Raw genomic sequence first — 13,884 nt, forward strand, 5'->3', positions numbered from 1 at the left:
GAAGAGAGAACGTCACTCCATCAGTATCAACCTGACAGAAGAGAGAAACGTCACTCCATCAGTATCAACCTGACAGAAGAGAGGACGTCACTCCATCAGTATCAACCTGACAGAAGAGAGAACGTCACTCCATCAGTATCAACCTGACAGAAGAGAGGACATCACTCCATCAGTATCAACCTGACAGAAGAGAGAACGTCACTCCATCAGTATCAACCTGACAGAAGAGAGGACATCACTCCATCAGTATCAACCTGACAGAAGAGTAAACATCACTCCATCAGTATCAACCTGACAGAAGAGAGAACATCACTCCATCAGTATCAACCTGACAGAAGAGAGAACACCACTCCATCAGTATCAACCTGACAGAAGAGTAAACATCACTCCATCAGTATCAACCTGACAGAAGAGAGAACATCACTCCATCAGTATCAACCTGACAGAAGACAAGACGTCACTCCATCAGTATCAACCTGACAGAAGAGAGAACACCACTCCATCAGTATCAACCTGACAGAAGAGAGAACATCACTCCATCAGTATCAACCTGACAGAAGAGAGAACGTCACTCCATCAGTATCAACCTGACAGAAGAGAGAACATCACTCCATCAGTATCAACCTGACAGAAGAGAGGACATCACTCCATCAGTATCAACCTGACAGAAGAGAGAACATCACTCCATCAGTATCAACCTGACAGAAGACAAGACGTCACGCCATCAGTATCAACCTGACAGAAGAGAGAACGTCACGCCATCAGTATCAACCTGACAGAAGAGAGAAACGTCACTCCATCAGTATCAACCTGACAGAAGAGAGAACGTCACTCCATCAGTATCAACCTGACAGAAGAGAGAACGTCACTCCATCAGTATCAACCTGACAGAAGAGAGAACGTCACTCCATCAGTATCAACCTGACAGAAGAGAGAACGTCACTCCATCAGTATCAACCTGACAGAAGAGAGAACATCACTCCATCAGTATCAACCTGACAGAAGAGAGAACGTCACTCCATCAGTATCAACCTGACAGAAGAGAGAAACGTCACTCCATCAGTATCAACCTGACAGAAGAGAGAACGTCACTCCATCAGTATCAACCTGACAGAAGAGAGGACATCACTCCATCAGTATCAACCTGACAGAAGAGAGAACGTCACTCCATCAGTATCAACCTGACAGAAGAGAGGACATCACTCCATCAGTATCAACCTGACAGAAGAGTAAACATCACTCCATCAGTATCAACCTGACAGAAGAGAGAACATCACTCCATCAGTATCAACCTGACAGAAGACAAGACGTCACTCCATCAGTATCAACCTGACAGAAGAGAGAACATCACTCCATCAGTATCAACCTGACAGAGGAGAGAACATCACTCCATCAGTATCAACCTGACAGAAGAGAGGACATCACTCCATCAGTATCAACCTGACAGAAGAGAGAACGTCACTCCATCAGTATCAACCTGACAGAAGAGAGAACGTCACTCCATCAGTATCAACCTGACAGAAGAGAGAACGTCACTCCATCAGTATCAACCTGACAGAAGAGAGAACGTCACTCCATCAGTATCAACCTGACAGAGGAGAGAACGTCACTCCATCAGTATCAACCTGACAGAAGAGAGAACGTCACTCCATCAGTATCAACCTGACAGAAGAGAGAACGTCACTCCATCAGTATCAACCTGACAGAAGAGAGAACATCACTCCATCAGTATCAACCTGACAGAAGAGAGAAACGTCACTCCATCAGTATCAACCTGACAGAAGAGAGAACGTCACTCCATCAGTATCAACCTGACAGAAGAGAGGACGTCACTCCATCAGTATCAACCTGACAGAAGAGAGAACGTCACTCCATCAGTATCAACCTGACAGAAGAGAGGACATCACTCCATCAGTATCAACCTGACAGAAGAGTAAACATCACTCCATCAGTATCAACCTGACAGAAGAGAGAACATCACTCCATCAGTATCAACCTGACAGAAGACAAGACGTCACTCCATCAGTATCAACCTGACAGAAGAGAGAACGTCACTCCATCAGTATCAACCTGACAGAAGAGAGGACATCACTCCATCAGTATCAACCTGACAGAAGAGAGAACGTCACTCCATCAGTATCAACCTGACAGAAGAGAGGACATCACTCCATCAGTATCAACCTGACAGAAGAGTAAACATCACTCCATCAGTATCAACCTGACAGAAGAGAGAACATCACTCCATCAGTATCAACCTGACAGAAGACAAGACGTCACTCCATCAGTATCAACCTGACAGAAGAGAGAACACCACTCCATCAGTATCAACCTGACAGAAGAGTAAACATCACTCCATCAGTATCAACCTGACAGAAGACAAGACGTCACTCCATCAGTATCAACCTGACAGAAGAGAGAACACCACTCCATCAGTATCAACCTGACAGAAGAGAGAACATCACTCCATCAGTATCAACCTGACAGAAGAGAGAACGTCACTCCATCAGTATCAACCTGACAGAAGAGAGGACATCACTCCATCAGTATCAACCTGACAGAAGAGAGGACATCACTCCATCAGTATCAACCTGACAGAAGAGAGAACATCCCTCCATCAGTATCAACCTGACAGAGACAAGACGTCACGCCATCAGATCAACCTGACAGAAAAGACGTCACCATCAGTATCAACCTGACAGAAGAGAGAGACGTCACTCCATCAGTATCAACCTGACAGAAGAGAGAACGTCACTCCATCAGTATCAACCTGACAGAAGAGAGAACGTCACTCCATCAGTATCAACCTGACAGAAGAGAGAACGTCACTCCATCAGTATCAACCTGACAGAAGAGAGAAACGTCACTCCATCAGTATCAACCTGACAGAAGAGAGAAACGTCACTCCATCAGTATCAACCTGACAGAAGAGAGAACGTCACTCCATCAGTATCAACCTGACAGAAGAGAGGACATCACTCCATCAGTATCAACCTGACAGAAGAGAGAACGTCACTCCATCAGTATCAACCTGACAGAAGAGAGGACATCACTCCATCAGTATCAACCTGACAGAAGAGTAAACATCACTCCATCAGTATCAACCTGAGAGAAGAGAGAACATCACTCCATCAGTATCAACCTGACAGAAGACAAGACGTCACTCCATCAGTATCAACCTGACAGAAGAGAGAACATCACTCCATCAGTATCAACCTGACAGAAGAGAGGACATCACTCCATCAGTATCAACCTGACAGAAGAGAGAACGTCACGCCATCAGTATCAACCTGACAGAAGAGAGAAACGTCACTCCATCAGTATCAACCTGACAGAAGAGAGAACGTCACTCCATCAGTATCAACCTGACAGAAGAGAGAACGTCACTCCATCAGTATCAACCTGACAGAAGAGAGAACGTCACTCCATCAGTATCAACCTGACAGAAGAGCGAACGTCACTCCATCAGTATCAACCTGACAGAAGAGAGAACGTCACTCCATCAGTATCAACCTGACAGAAGAGAGAAACGTCACTCCATCAGTATCAACCTGACAGAAGAGAGAAACGTCACTCCATCAGTATCAACCTGACAGAAGAGAGAAACGTCACTCCATCAGTATCAACCTGACAGAAGAGAGAAACGCCACTCCATCAGTATCAACCTGACAGAAGAGAGAACGTCACTCCATCAGTATCAACCTGACAGAAGAGAGAACATCACTCCATCAGTATCGACCTGACAGAAGAGAGAACATCACTCCATCAGTATCAACCTGACAGAAGAGAGAACATCACTCCATCAGTATCAACCTGACAGAAGAGAGAACGTCACTCCATCAGTATCAACCTGACAGAAGAGAGAAACGTCACTCCATCAGTATCAACCTGACAGAAGAGAGAAAGTCACTCCATCAGTATCAACCTGACAGAAGAGAGAACATCACTCCATCAGTATCGACCTGACAGAAGAGAACATCACTCCATCAGTATCAACCTGACAGAAGAGAGAACATCACTCCATCAGTATCAACCTGACAGAAGAGAGAACGTCACTCCATCAGTATCAACCTGACAGAAGAGAGAAACGTCACTCCATCAGTATCAACCTGACAGAAGAGAGAAAGTCACTCCATCAGTATCAACCTGACAGAAGAGAGAACATCACTCCATCAGTATCAACCTGACAGAAGAGAGGACATCACTCCATCAGTATCAACCTGACAGAAGAGAGAACATCACTCCATCAGTATCAACCTGACAGAAGAGAGAACGTCACTCCATCAGTATCAACCTGACAGAAGAGAGAACATCACTCCATCAGTATCAACCTGACAGAAGAGAGGACATCACTCCATCAGTATCAACCTGACAGAAGACAAGACGTCACGCCATCAGTATCAACCTGACAGAAGACAAGACGTCACGCCATCAGTATCAACCTGACAGAAGAGAGAAACGTCACTCCATCAGTATCAACCTGACAGAAGAGAGAACGTCACTCCATCAGTATCAACCTGACAGAAGAGAGAAACGTCACTCCATCAGTATCAACCTGACAGAAGAGAGGACATCACTCCATCAGTATCAACCTGACAGAAGAGAGAACATCACTCCATCAGTATCAACCTGACAGAAGAGAGGACATCACTCCATCAGTATCAACCTGACAGAAGACAAGACGTCACGCCATCAGTATCAACCTGACAGAAGAGAGAAACGTCACTCCATCAGTATCAACCTGACAGAAGAGAGAACGTCACTCCATCAGTATCAACCTGACAGAAGAGAGAACGTCACTCCATCAGTATCAACCTGACAGAAGAGAGAAACGTCACTCCATCAGTATCAACCTGACAGAAGACAAGACGTCACTCCATCAGTATCAACCTGACAGAAGAGAGAACATCACTCCATCAGTATCAACCTGACAGAAGAGAGAACATCACTCCATCAGTATCAACCTGACAGAAGAGAGGACATCACTCCATCAGTATCAACCTGACAGAAGAGAGGACATCACTCCATCAGTATCAACCTGACAGAAGAGAGGACATCACTCCATCAGTATCAACCTGACAGAAGAGAGAACGTCACGCCATCAGTATCAACCTGACAGAAGAGAGAAACGTCACTCCATCAGTATCAACCTGACAGAAGAGAGAACGTCACTCCATCAGTATCAACCTGACAGAAGAGAGAACGTCACTCCATCAGTATCAACCTGACAGAAGAGAGAAACGTCACTCCATCAGTATCAACCTGACAGAAGAGAGAAACGTCACTCCATCAGTATCAACCTGACAGAAGAGAGAACGTCACTCCATCAGTATCAACCTGACAGAAGAGCGAACGTCACTCCATCAGTATCAACCTGACAGAAGAGAGAACGTCACTCCATCAGTATCAACCTGACAGAAGAGAGAACGTCACTCCATCAGTATCAACCTGACAGAAGAGAGAAACGTCACTCCATCAGTATCAACCTGACAGAAGAGAGAAACGTCACTCCATCAGTATCAACCTGACAGAAGAGAGAAACGTCACTCCATCAGTATCAACCTGACAGAAGAGAGAAACGTCACTCCATCAGTATCAACCTGACAGAAGAGAGAACGTCACTCCATCAGTATCGACCTGACAGAAGAGAGAACATCACTCCATCAGTATCGACCTGACAGAAGAGAGAACATCACTCCATCAGTATCAACCTGACAGAAGAGAGAACGTCACTCCATCAGTATCAACCTGACAGAAGAGAGAACGTCACTCCATCAGTATCAACCTGACAGAAGAGAGAACGTCACTCCATCAGTATCAACCTGACAGAAGAGAGAACGTCACTCCATCAGTATCAACCTGACAGAAGAGAGAACGTCACTCCATCAGTATCAACCTGACAGAAGAGAGAACGTCACTCCATCAGTATCAACCTGACAGAAGAGAGAACATCACTCCATCAGTATCAACCTGACAGAAGAGAGGACATCACTCCATCAGTATCAACCTGACAGAAGACAAGACGTCACGCCATCAGTATCAACCTGACAGAAGAGAGAAACGTCACTCCATCAGTATCAACCTGACAGAAGAGAGAACGTCACTCCATCAGTATCAACCTGACAGAAGAGAGAACGTCACTCCATCAGTATCAACCTGACAGAAGAGAGAAACGTCACTCCATCAGTATCAACCTGACAGAAGAGAGAAACGTCACTCCATCAGTATCAACCTGACAGAAGAGAGGACATCACTCCATCAGTATCAACCTGACAGAAGAGAGAACATCACTCCATCAGTATCAACCTGACAGAAGAGAGAACGTCACTCCATCAGTATCAACCTGACAGAAGAGAGAACGTCACTCCATCAGTATCAACCTGACAGAAGAGAGAACGTCACTCCATCAGTATCAACCTGACAGAAGAGAGAAACGTCACTCCATCAGTATCAACCTGACAGAAGAGAGAAACATCACTCCATCAGTATCAACCTGACAGAAGAGAGAAACGTCACTCCATCAGTATCAACCTGACAGAAGAGAGAAAGTCACTCCATCAGTATCAACCTGACAGAAGAGAGAACATCACTCCATCAGTATCAACCTGACAGAAGAGAGGACATCACTCCATCAGTATCAACCTGACAGAAGAGAGAACATCACTCCATCAGTATCAACCTGACAGAAGAGAGAACGTCACTCCATCAGTATCAACCTGACAGAAGAGAGAACATCACTCCATCAGTATCAACCTGACAGAAGAGAGGACATCACTCCATCAGTATCAACCTGACAGAAGAGAGAACATCACTCCATCAGTATCAACCTGACAGAAGACAAGACGTCACGCCATCAGTATCAACCTGACAGAAGACAAGACGTCACGCCATCAGTATCAACCTGACAGAAGAGAGAAACGTCACTCCATCAGTATCAACCTGACAGAAGAGAGAACGTCACTCCATCAGTATCAACCTGACAGAAGAGAGAAACGTCACTCCATCAGTATCAACCTGACAGAAGAGAGAAACGTCACTCCATCAGTATCAACCTGACAGAAGAGAGAAACGTCACTCCATCAGTATCAACCTGACAGAAGAGAGAAACGTCACTCCATCAGTATCAACCTGACAGAAGAGAGAAACGTCACTCCATCAGTATCAACCTGACAGAAGAGAGAACGTCACTCCATCAGTATCAACCTGACAGAAGAGAGAACGTCACTCCATCAGTATCAACCTGACAGAAGAGAGAACGTCACTCCATCAGTATCAACCTGACAGAAGAGAGAAAGTCACTCCATCAGTATCAACCTGACAGAAGAGAGAACATCACTCCATCAGTATCAACCTGACAGAAGAGAGGACATCACTCCATCAGTATCAACCTGACAGAAGAGAGAACATCACTCCATCAGTATCAACCTGACAGAAGAGAGGACATCACTCCATCAGTATCAACCTGACAGAAGAGAGAACATCACTCCATCAGTATCAACCTGACAGAAGACAAGACGTCACGCCATCAGTATCAACCTGACAGAAGAGAGAACGTCACGCCATCAGTATCAACCTGACAGAAGAGAGAAACGTCACTCCATCAGTATCAACCTGACAGAAGAGAGAACGTCACTCCATCAGTATCAACCTGACAGAAGAGAGAACGTCACTCCATCAGTATCAACCTGACAGAAGAGAGAACGTCACTCCATCAGTATCAACCTGACAGAAGAGAGAACGTCACTCCATCAGTATCAACCTGACAGAAGAGAGAACGTCACTCCATCAGTATCAACCTGACAGAAGAGAGAACGTCACTCCATCAGTATCAACCTGACAGAAGAGAGAAACGTCACTCCATCAGTATCAACCTGACAGAAGAGAGAACGTCACTCCATCAGTATCAACCTGACAGAAGAGAGAAACGTCACTCCATCAGTATCAACCTGACAGAAGAGAGAAACGTCACTCCATCAGTATCAACCTGACAGAAGAGAGAACGTCACTCCATCAGTATCAACCTGACAGAAGAGAGGACGTCACTCCATCAGTATCAACCTGACAGAAGAGTAAACATCACTCCATCAGTATCAACCTGACAGAAGACAAGACGTCACTCCATCAGTATCAACCTGACAGAAGAGAGAACATCACTCCATCAGTATCAACCTGACAGAAGAGAGAACATCACTCCATCAGTATCAACCTGACAGAAGAGAGGACATCACTCCATCAGTATCAACCTGACAGAAGAGAGAACGTCACGCCATCAGTATCAACCTGACAGAAGAGAGAAACGTCACTCCATCAGTATCAACCTGACAGAAGAGAGAACGTCACTCCATCAGTATCAACCTGACAGAAGAGAGGACATCACTCCATCAGTATCAACCTGACAGAAGACAGAGACGTCACTCCATCAGTATCAACCTGACAGAAGAGAGAAACGTCACTCCATCAGTATCAACCTGACAGAAGAGAGAAACGTCACTCCATCAGTATCAACCTGACAGAAGAGAGGACATCACTCCATCAGTATCAACCTGACAGAAGAGAGAACGTCACGCCATCAGTATCAACCTGACAGAAGAGAGAAACGTCACTCCATCAGTATCAACCTGACAGAAGAGAGAACGTCACTCCATCAGTATCAACCTGACAGAAGAGAGAACGTCACTCCATCAGTATCAACCTGACAGAAGAGAGAAACGTCACTCCATCAGTATCAACCTGACAGAAGAGAGAAACGTCACTCCATCAGTATCAACCTGACAGAAGAGAGAACGTCACTCCATCAGTATCAACCTGACAGAAGAGCGAACGTCACTCCATCAGTATCAACCTGACAGAAGAGAGAACGTCACTCCATCAGTATCAACCTGACAGAAGAGAGAACGTCACTCCATCAGTATCAACCTGACAGAAGAGAGAAACGTCACTCCATCAGTATCAACCTGACAGAAGAGAGAAACGTCACTCCATCAGTATCAACCTGACAGAAGAGAGAAACGTCACTCCATCAGTATCAACCTGACAGAAGAGAGAAACGTCACTCCATCAGTATCAACCTGACAGAAGAGAGAACGTCACTCCATCAGTATCGACCTGACAGAAGAGAGAACATCACTCCATCAGTATCGACCTGACAGAAGAGAGAACATCACTCCATCAGTATCAACCTGACAGAAGAGAGAACGTCACTCCATCAGTATCAACCTGACAGAAGAGAGAACGTCACTCCATCAGTATCAACCTGACAGAAGAGAGAACGTCACTCCATCAGTATCAACCTGACAGAAGAGAGAACGTCACTCCATCAGTATCAACCTGACAGAAGAGAGAACGTCACTCCATCAGTATCAACCTGACAGAAGAGAGAACGTCACTCCATCAGTATCAACCTGACAGAAGAGAGAACATCACTCCATCAGTATCAACCTGACAGAAGAGAGGACATCACTCCATCAGTATCAACCTGACAGAAGACAAGACGTCACGCCATCAGTATCAACCTGACAGAAGAGAGAAACGTCACTCCATCAGTATCAACCTGACAGAAGAGAGAACGTCACTCCATCAGTATCAACCTGACAGAAGAGAGAACGTCACTCCATCAGTATCAACCTGACAGAAGAGAGAAACGTCACTCCATCAGTATCAACCTGACAGAAGAGAGAAACGTCACTCCATCAGTATCAACCTGACAGAGGACATCACTCCATCAGTATAGCAACCTGACAGAAGAGAGAACATCACTCCATCAGTATCGACCTGACAGAAGAGAGAACATCACTCCATCAGTATCAACCTGACAGAAGAGAGAACATCACTCCATCAGTATCGACCTGACAGAAGAGAGACGCCATCAGTATCAACCTGACAGAAGAGAGAAACGTCACTCCATCAGTATCAACCTGACAGAAGAGAGAACGTCACTCCATCAGTATCAACCTGACAGAAGAGAGAACGTCACTCCATCAGTATCAACCTGACAGAAGAGAGAAACGTCACTCCATCAGTATCAACCTGACAGAAGAGAGAAACGTCACTCCATCAGTATCAACCTGACAGAAGAGAGGACGTCACTCCATCAGTATCAACCTGACAGAAGAGCGAACGTCACTCCATCAGTATCAACCTGACAGAAGAGAGAACAACGTCACTCCATCAGTATCAACCTGACAGAAGAGAGAAACGTCACTCCATCAGTATCAACCTGACAGAAGAGAGAAAGTCACTCCATCAGTATCAACCTGACAGAAGAGAGAACATCACTCCATCAGTATCGACCTGACAGAAGAGAACATCACTCCATCAGTATCAACCTGACAGAAGAGAGAACATCACTCCATCAGTATCAACCTGACAGAAGAGAGAACGTCACTCCATCAGTATCAACCTGACAGAAGAACGTCACTCCATCAGTATCAACCTGACAGAAGAGAGAACGTCACTCCATCAGTATCAACCTGACAGAAGAGAGAACGTCACTCCATCAGTATCAACCTGACAGAAGAGAGAAACGTCACTCCATCAGTATCAACCTGACAGAAGAGAGAAACATCACTCCATCAGTATCAACCTGACAGAAGAGAGAAACGTCACTCCATCAGTATCAACCTGACAGAAGAGAGAAAGTCACTCCATCAGTATCAACCTGACAGAAGAGAGAACATCACTCCATCAGTATCAACCTGACAGAAGAGAGGACATCACTCCATCAGTATCAACCTGACAGAAGAGAGAACATCACTCCATCAGTATCAACCTGACAGAAGAGAGAACGTCACTCCATCAGTATCAACCTGACAGAAGAGAGAACATCACTCCATCAGTATCAACCTGACAGAAGAGAGGACATCACTCCATCAGTATCAACCTGACAGAAGAGAGAACATCACTCCATCAGTATCAACCTGACAGAAGACAAGACGTCACGCCATCAGTATCAACCTGACAGAAGACAAGACGTCACGCCATCAGTATCAACCTGACAGAAGAGAGAAACGTCACTCCATCAGTATCAACCTGACAGAAGAGAGAACGTCACTCCATCAGTATCAACCTGACAGAAGAGAGAAACGTCACTCCATCAGTATCAACCTGACAGAAGAGAGAAACGTCACTCCATCAGTATCAACCTGACAGAAGAGAGAAACGTCACTCCATCAGTATCAACCTGACAGAAGAGAGAAACGTCACTCCATCAGTATCAACCTGACAGAAGAGAGAAACGTCACTCCATCAGTATCAACCTGACAGAAGAGAGAACGTCACTCCATCAGTATCAACCTGACAGAAGAGAGAACGTCACTCCATCAGTATCAACCTGACAGAAGAGAGAACGTCACTCCATCAGTATCAACCTGACAGAAGAGAGAAAGTCACTCCATCAGTATCAACCTGACAGAAGAGAGAACATCACTCCATCAGTATCAACCTGACAGAAGAGAGGACATCACTCCATCAGTATCAACCTGACAGAAGAGAGAACATCACTCCATCAGTATCAACCTGACAGAAGAGAGGACATCACTCCATCAGTATCAACCTGACAGAAGAGAGAACATCACTCCATCAGTATCAACCTGACAGAAGACAAGACGTCACGCCATCAGTATCAACCTGACAGAAGAGAGAACGTCACGCCATCAGTATCAACCTGACAGAAGAGAGAAACGTCACTCCATCAGTATCAACCTGACAGAAGAGAGAACGTCACTCCATCAGTATCAACCTGACAGAAGAGAGAACGTCACTCCATCAGTATCAACCTGACAGAAGAGAGAACGTCACTCCATCAGTATCAACCTGACAGAAGAGAGAACGTCACTCCATCAGTATCAACCTGACAGAAGAGAGAACGTCACTCCATCAGTATCAACCTGACAGAAGAGAGAACGTCACTCCATCAGTATCAACCTGACAGAAGAGAGAAACGTCACTCCATCAGTATCAACCTGACAGAAGAGAGAACGTCACTCCATCAGTATCAACCTGACAGAAGAGAGAAACGTCACTCCATCAGTATCAACCTGACAGAAGAGAGAAACGTCACTCCATCAGTATCAACCTGACAGAAGAGAGAACGTCACTCCATCAGTATCAACCTGACAGAAGAGAGGACGTCACTCCATCAGTATCAACCTGACAGAAGAGTAAACATCACTCCATCAGTATCAACCTGACAGAAGACAAGACGTCACTCCATCAGTATCAACCTGACAGAAGAGAGAACATCACTCCATCAGTATCAACCTGACAGAAGAGAGAACATCACTCCATCAGTATCAACCTGACAGAAGAGAGAACATCACTCCATCAGTATCAACCTGACAGAAGAGAGGACATCACTCCATCAGTATCAACCTGACAGAAGAGAGGACATCACTCCATCAGTATCAACCTGACAGAAGAGAGAACGTCACGCCATCAGTATCAACCTGACAGAAGAGAGAAACGTCACTCCATCAGTATCAACCTGACAGAAGAGAGAACGTCACTCCATCAGTATCAACCTGACAGAAGAGAGAAACGTCACTCCATCAGTATCAACCTGACAGAAGAGAGAAACGTCACTCCATCAGTATCAACCTGACAGAAGAGAGAAACGTCACTCCATCAGTATCAACCTGACAGAAGAGAGAACGTCACTCCATCAGTATCAACCTGACAGAAGAGCGAACGTCACTCCATCAGTATCAACCTGACAGAAGAGAGAACGTCACTCCATCAGTATCAACCTGACAGAAGAGAGAACGTCACTCCATCAGTATCAACCTGACAGAAGAGAGAAACGTCACTCCATCAGTATCAACCTGACAGAAGAGAGAAACGTCACTCCATCAGTATCAACCTGACAGAAGAGAGAAACGTCACTCCATCAGTATCAACCTGACAGAAGAGAGAAACGTCACTCCATCAGTATCAACCTGACAGAAGAGAGAACGTCACTCCATCAGTATCGACCTGACAGAAGAGAGAACATCACTCCATCAGTATCGACCTGACAGAAGAGAGAACATCACTCCATCAGTATCAACCTGACAGAAGAGAGAACGTCACTCCATCAGTATCAACCTGACAGAAGAGAGAACGTCACTCCATCAGTATCAACCTGACAGAAGAGAGAACGTCACTCCATCAGTATCAACCTGACAGAAGAGAGAACGTCACTCCATCAGTATCAACCTGACAGAAGAGAGAACGTCACTCCATCAGTATCAACCTGACAGAAGAGAGAACGTCACTCCATCAGTATCAACCTGACAGAAGAGAGAACATCACTCCATCAGTATCAACCTGACAGAAGAGAGGACATCACTCCATCAGTATCAACCTGACAGAAGACAAGACGTCACGCCATCAGTATCAACCTGACAGAAGAGAGAAACGTCACTCCATCAGTATCAACCTGACAGAAGAGAGAACGTCACTCCATCAGTATCAACCTGACAGAAGAGAGAACGTCACTCCATCAGTATCAACCTGACAGAAGAGAGAAACGTCACTCCATCAGTATCAACCTGACAGAAGAGAGAAACGTCACTCCATCAGTATCAACCTGACAGAAGAGAGGACATCACTCCATCAGTATCAACCTGACAGAAGAGAGAACATCACTCCATCAGTATCAACCTGACAGAAGAGAGAACGTCACTCCATCAGTATCAACCTGACAGAAGAGAGAACGTCACTCCATCAGTATCAACCTGACAGAAGAGAGAACGTCACTCCATCAGTATCAACCTGACAGAAGAGAGAAACGTCACTCCATCAGTATCAACCTGACAGAAGAGAGAAACATCACTCCATCAGTATCAACCTGACAGAAGAGAGAAACGTCACTCCATCAGTATCAACCTGACAGAAGAGAGAAAGTCACTC

General features: G+C 45.4%; 1 protein-coding gene across 5 annotated transcripts in view; it reads right to left on the bottom strand.

Annotated features, from left to right (window-relative positions):
• sesn2 (sestrin 2) overlaps positions 1-13,884 on the bottom strand; it is a 33,037-nt gene that overhangs the window by 15,427 nt on the left and 3,726 nt on the right. The window lies entirely within an intron of this gene.

This window comes from Salvelinus alpinus, chromosome 26 (genome assembly GCF_045679555.1).
Source record: "Salvelinus alpinus chromosome 26, SLU_Salpinus.1, whole genome shotgun sequence".
NCBI classification, from domain to species: domain Eukaryota; kingdom Metazoa; phylum Chordata; class Actinopteri; order Salmoniformes; family Salmonidae; genus Salvelinus; species Salvelinus alpinus.